Consider the following 7,779-nt stretch of genomic DNA (forward strand, 5'->3'; position numbering starts at 1 on the left):
CAACACGCTTTAAAGAGCTGTAAGATGAACAATAATTTAAATCTAGAAAGTATTTAAAATTTTTAAGTAGAATCACTGTAGTTTCCTATTTTTTTCAGTTTTTACTTTGGTGTATCAAAAGTAGAAATTTTCAAGTATTCTTTAAAATAAACGAGAAAAAAATAAGAATATTTTTAATAATAATTGTTTTTTTCCACTTCTTTTTTGTAGGCTACTATTATTGGTTTTCGGTCAAAAAAAGTATTGTTTGTCAGAAATTATTATTTACCTTTAGTACATTGTTTTTTACCTTCTAAAACTGAATCGTGTTACTTAAAAATGTGGGTCAATATTAAAAATATATGTTTGAAGTTAGGACAAGTTTTAAATATAAATATTATCCATCTCGATTTTGAGGTAGCTGCTCATACGGCTGTGCAAAACACATTTTCTGGAATAACAGTTAAAGGCTGTAGATTCCACTTTGGTTAAGCTTTATGGCGGAAAATCCAATCAAACAACAACCTTCGACAATCATATAATGCTAAGCAAAATGAAACTAGTGAGTGGCTAAAAATGTTTTTTGGATTACCATTTTCACCAGTACATGAAGTCACTGATGCATTCATTGATTTAATGTCCATATGTCCACAAGATGCATGTTCTGAATTTGGAGACTATATTCTTAATACCTACATTGAAGGACAATTCCCAATCGAAATTTGGACCCATCCAATCAATGAAAATATAACTACAAGGACTACGAATGGAGCTGAAAGATTTCAGCAAAGGTTTAATTCTGAATTTTATTCTCCGAATCCATCTGTATTTATGCTTTATGATGGTTTAAGAAATATTCATATCGATATAGTGACACGTATGAACCAGTACCATAAGGGAATTCAAAATATAATCCGTCCAATTGAAAAACAAAAACAAGTTAGTAAAAAGGTACAAAATAATAATATTTTTGATTTTTAATTAAATTGTATTTATTTTTAGGAGCATTTGTTTCAATTTTGGGAAGAATTTTTACGTGACGGAGATCGTATAAAGTTTTTAAAAAACGACGGCAGTCGGTTTCAGCCAATCAAACTTTGAAAGTTTAAAATTTTTTTTTTATTAATATTTTTAATTATTGAATATATACATTTTTAAGTTGACATTAATTAATATTATAGGTATAAAATGTTTAAATATATACATTTTTTTGATGACCTATGAGAATAATGAGAACAAATAATTAATTATACATAAACATATGCGTTTTTTGTTTATCGACCTTTTTGGGGTCAAAATCATAACTGTGCGGTTTTAACCTATTAAATGTGTGTGGTTTTAACCTACCAAAAGTTTGCGGTTTTGTCCTGTATTTTATCAAAAGTGTGCGATTTTTGGAGTCAACGATGCCAGACACCTCGTGGGGCCCTATCTTCGAAAACATCAGGTTGACGGAGAGAGAACTGGCCTTCAAAAAAGCAAGAAACGTTCATGATCTTCTTCAGGATGGTTGAGGGGATCCTGACGGTCAAGGAGGAAGAAGATAGGATACGTCAGGATAATGAAGCGGTTGATGGCTAGATCAAGCATGGGAATCAAAAGTGACTGGCTTAGGCCGGCTCGCGAAGTAGCATTTTAGTACAGGAAGTCTAGGACGGCTGGCTAAGGCTGGTCTGAGAAGACTGCAAATTCAACATAACTACCTGTAAATAATCTCTGTGAAGGGGTAAAGCGGGACATGTCCCGCCTATCACCTTATGGCCCAGTGCCATTTGTTAATGATTTTTAGCTCTCATGACTCTGTGGTCTATGCATACATACCAGAGCCGCTTAGGAAAGTAGATCCCGGTCCATGAGGGCACATCAAAGTTGTACAAATTATTGGCCCCATGTAGTGATGCCACAAGGAAAAAAAGGTATAGGTTGCAGCTGGCCAAACCACACATCACCAAGTTGTAAGTACTTAACTATTTGAATTTTGACCATATACTTGTTAGGCCAAAAGGACCATACATTTATACTTGTATTGATTATTATTCAAATTATATATTATATTTTGGCTGGGCCACAAGGGCTAACATATCTCATATTATTTTCATTATATTTCATTGTGTTCTAACGTACGTTTTGATCGGAAACAAACACACAGTGAAAAGATAAATATGACTATCAGTCCAACTCCGAAGATGAACGCAATGTAGACCAAAGGCACCAGTCTCGAGAACGGGAGATCTATGGTATTGTATTTTCCCTTAGTTCTGGCGAGATACTCATTGTCATTGGTCACCATGTCTGAATTATTATTTTCAATTATACAATAAGTAATATTGGAATACAATACGGAAAAATGTGATTGCCCTCCAGGAGTAGGTACGTACCTTTGCGGACAAATCCGGTCGATGTATTGTTATCTGAACGCGTTTCGTTTGTCGACTTGGTCGGTTCCGTTAATAAGGTATGATTCTTTTGTCGATGTTTCTCACAGAACGTCAATAAAGGCAATAGCCATTGCACGTGGCATAAGGGCACTAACCATGAGGAGTGTGCTATCGTCCTAATCTGTTTTTGAGGTTGAACTACTGCAACATGACGGTGTTTCTCCTCTGCGCCGTCTGTAATATCAGTGGATACTCTTCGATTCTCCACGAAATATACTAATACGTTGTTCCGCTGTAAATGTGTATCTGAAGAAGAAATACATATTATTGCTAAATTAAATGTCTTTTTTAAAATCTATTCAGGTATGTAAAATTAAAAAAAATATATATGAACCAGGTAAGGAAATGATGCATAGCCTGACTTGCAATTTAACTTTAGTCTATAAGGTGGACTTAAACTGGACCGTTCGCGTATACGTGAACGTTCATTGTGTATATATGTATTAAAAATTAGGCTCCGGTAAGCACGGTTAATGTTGTTTATCTGGGATAACCGATAAAATCTAAAGGCTAAAGTCGACCGTTTGGACGGAAATAGTTTAACTAGATCCAACACTATGGTAAATAAGTAAATTTCAGTAAATCAGAAGGATACAGTGCTAACCATCCAACTACACGATAAGAAGAAATAGGAAACGAGAACGGTATAAAGTAAGCCCACCTTAATAATAATGTATCATGAACATATTTTTAATATTTATTTGTAATTATATTTCAAAATATTAAAATTAGTTGTATACAAAATGTTATATATAAACTTAAAACATAAATGATAAAAATTGTAGGTAGTAACAAAGTTGATAGTAAAATGTGATTGCCCGCGGCTGCCATATACCCCGCATATAGCAAACACTGTAACGCGCGCTATTCGGTGAGTGGTGAGTGACAGAAAAGTTACGAATACTCTCTGAACTGTGATTACGAAGCGAACCAAAGAGTCCCGAAAGGCAAGCATTTTTTATAACTAAGTTTCTGTGTCGAAATATTAATATTAAGTAGTGGAGTGAGTTGGAAATATTCGGTAAAATAAGGTAGATATAAATTATCCTCGTTGGGAGGTTAATATTTAATAACATAGATAATAGAAATAGGAATCGATAATGTCGTATATTGTAGACAGTCGTCACTATTTATTATTTAATATATATGTAATATAGGTGGGAATATTTTAAATTGTAAATTATTGACGTAGGTCAGGCCAGTGAAGCGATATGTGCTGAGGCAGCAATGATATTTTACTATATAACACCACCGTACGCGCAGGCACGGGGAGTCCCGTTGTCGCTGAGTGATTCGGCGAGAACGCAGGTACGAGGATCGAACGTGTGAAGTGTGTCGATCGTAGTACGGGCTCGGCGGTCTGAATTCGCCAAGTGTTTTATTTATGTTTTTTTTATATAATTATAAATAATTTTATATATTTTTTTAATAAAAATGTTTCCGACCAATAAAACCCGATTTGAGTATTATTTCTAAGTGTTCTTTGTCCTTACCTTTGAATATTGGAACAGTGCTCAGACCCACACACCTATAGTCAATGAGGTTTATTACAAACTGAACAGTGCTCTGGTTGTAGCGTCCTAATAGTCATTCCAATTTAGGAAACGGACGTAGGATCGACTAAACGCATACCATCGTACCTCAAAAGTTAACAGTGAATTAATCTGAATTTATTCTAGAGATAGTCATTAGCTTAGAGTGTACCGAGGTAAGGCATATAGTTGGTTTACCGCATATTATCCAATACGGGTGATACCACAATAATATGTCTTTATATTCTAAACATGGACCTATTGATGTACCTACCCATATATCAGTTTTCGACACTCCTCTCATCAGTTAAGCGAAAAATCTACACAGGAGACCTGATAACCCTTAAGTACATGTGAAATTATGTTAAAAAATTCACAACATTTTATATAATAGATAATCAACTTATAACTAAATACATGTCGACTAAAAATGGAAAAAAAATCTAATTATGTATTAGCTAACACATTGTTTTATAGTTTTTAATAGTTTTTAGTTTTCCCTCTTCTGCAAGAACTACCTACTGTTGGGTTGCTCTGCTTAATTTAATGTATGATAACAGGCTAAGCTCTGAATTTAGTAGATAACCGTGTCATACAGTTTAATTAGAAATCATTACCCAATGAGAAAAATAGAACTAAAGTTCTCATTGTTTTAATGTGTCTTGGTACAATCCGCACAAGTGGATGGGTGGTCGTTTTTGTAAACAGCGACTATTTTGTTTGAAGTGAATAAAATAATACTGTATTACCCAATACAACTGTAAGTCTCTACTTAAATTGGCATTCGTTATAGAGTTTGATATACTAATACCTACTATAACTAATTAATTAAAAATTTGGATATACCAATATACCAACTATACGTACCTATGTGTGCCATAAAAAGTACTTTGCTAAACTTTTACATATTACCTACCTAATACATTATACTTTTACAGATATACCTATAACCTTGAATAAAATTGTATAAAATATACAATACAACAATTCAGCGTCAACAAACAGTTGTGGATACCACACCACTTTTCGTGTATACCTCATCACTTACGAGAATCAGGGCTCACAAGCCATTGGTGGACCCAATTGTCAATATTCGTAGTACCACAGTTCACACTCACATGATTGTTGCTGCGAAGACATGATGGTTGAAAAATAAAAAGTGCCTCCCATAATGACAATTATGTATATCATTCCACAAAACATGGCGAAGTTACATGGAACAAGTGGACACAACTGTATCTTAGCCATTTTTAACAAAAATTAATGGTTTAATAGAGTTTATATATAAAAAAACAATATTTATAATATGAAAAAAAAATAATCTACTTGTGTAACCTTAGAAAACTATATAGATATAAACAATATCATGTGTATGGCCCATTGCAGTATGGCGATATCCATCCATATTATTTTTTAATTTTCGAATTATGATATCAATCGAATCCAGTCTTTCGTCCGTAAATAGCTTGTTGTCCATATAATGTCGAATATTACAGTTGGCGAAACTATCAGCAAATCTAACATCGAAATTATTCAACGTTGACAGAATATTGCCCTTTGTATCATTGTCACAGCATACCAGTTTGACAGAAATAAAATCATCCATCGAGTTTTGATCATACCATCCACACAGAACAAAACCAAAAGTTTGCCTACAAACATGTATACTATACATGTTTGTTGGCAGCACTAGGTACATACCTATTTCATTATCTTGTACATATTGATAATATCAACAAAAATTTTTAAGACTTTGTTAAAGACAAAGTCAATTGACGTCTATTTACTCTACGGGTTATAAGAAGAAAAAACTTAAATTTTCGTCTTAACTTTTTGAACAAGGTAGTTACATAGTAACAAAATTTCCAGCAGTTTTCAAAAGCACTGGGAAAAACAAAAAATTAAGGAAAACGATTCTCGTTACGCAAAATTGGTTTTCAACTAAATCGATTTTGGTTTTTGGTATAACTCTAAAATAAATGACTGTAGATACCTATACATGACATTTTGACTGAATGTTTATATTAGAATTTTCCATACACCATTGTCTATTACATTTTCAAAATATTGTGACGTGTTTTGAGCTATTTACGAACATTTTCAGTTTTAAATTTTTTTCGTTTTTTATCTATAAATATAATCAGCATTTTATCACTCTAATGGAAATGGAAGTAAAATATTGTGCAGTAATCGCAAATGACAGTTCTGGTTTTTACAATTGCCATTTTTTACAAAAAATTATCAAAATTGTGAAATTCAAATTTTTAATTCCGAAAATTTAACAGAAATACCAAAACAATGTATAGTTGAACATTAAATTTTCAATGATAGTTATTATAAAAAAATTAAACAGTTCCAATGACTTTATATACTGGGTATCAAAAATAACAACCACCGCGTTAGTATGCCCCAGATTACCACACATCATTTTCTTTTAAGGGCGGGAACTCTAACGATTCCAGACGGCAGACACTTGCGTACTGTATACACTTACAATAATATTAATAACAACAAAAATAACCGAAAAACAAGTGTCTGCCTTGTTCCATCCAACTTTTCCATTAATTAATATATAACAGATATAAGTAAAAACATTAATCAAATAAAACATTCCAAACCATTACCAATGGCATTTAATAAATATTAGTTGCCTCAATTACATGATATATATGAATCATCAAATAATTTGGACTCTTTAATAAATGAAATTGATAAAGAAATAGAAGACGGTAAAAAAACTTACAGTTTATATTTTCATCAAAACGCATTATACATATTTGCGGAAGTAGTGATTATAATCCATATAGTTTTAAAAATCTAAACAATTATCGTACAAAAGATAAATCTTAGCTGCAGATAACAGTATACAGATTTACAAAAACATTACCGCAAAATCATATAATAAAAAAAAAATAAAAATTAAGAGTTACTTAGTAAAAGGTAATATTATAATTTATAACATTTTTAATATCAAACTAACCCTTTATTTTTCAGAACCTTTACAGGAATCATTATTTATTATCATTGTATTATTATTGTATTCAAATCAAGTCATCAAAAATATTGCACTTATATTAGTTGACAAAAATTATATAATAATAGATTTGTATTTTGGAGAATACAGATTTAGGATTATAAGACTGGATCAAAGAAATTCCAAACATTCACTTCACTAAGAAAATCCAAAACATAGATAGATATTTAAAAGAAATTATCCTCAAAATAATGAACAAACCGCTTGTAGATGAGTTCTTAAGGGACATCATATACTTAACATGGCTAACAGTTCTCACACTCACAATATGTTTCATTATTTACAAAATTTACCCAGTAATAATTAAACAGAATTTATGACCTTTCCACCACCTATTCCACCAAGAATTAAATAAAGAAACATATTATTAAAACATACAATACATATATTGTACCTATATGTTACCGGAAATGTTGACAATTTAGGAAATGACGACAATTCCTAGTAAATGTTGACAATTCCTAAAAGCGGAAGGCAATCTTCCGCCTAGAAATTGTCATCATTTCCGTAGTTTATTAGGCAATGTTATCACTAGGGCCCGGAATTTGATGATCTAAAAATATATCAAAAAAAATGCATAAAATGACATTTATTAATTTATTTTTTTTTTTAAATAATATTAAAAATGTATATTTTACTGTAAAAATTGATAAATATTGTTTCGATACAAATTATAATTATTATAAATTAATTAAATAAAACTATTTATTATAGTCCTTTACACTCTATATAAAAGACACTATCGAACTAATAATGCTGTCGAACTCAAATTAAATGAGAAACGGAGCACACGGGT

Source organism: Acyrthosiphon pisum, chromosome X, assembly GCF_005508785.2.
Source record: "Acyrthosiphon pisum isolate AL4f chromosome X, pea_aphid_22Mar2018_4r6ur, whole genome shotgun sequence".
In the NCBI taxonomy this organism is placed as follows: Eukaryota; Metazoa; Arthropoda; class Insecta; order Hemiptera; family Aphididae; genus Acyrthosiphon; species Acyrthosiphon pisum.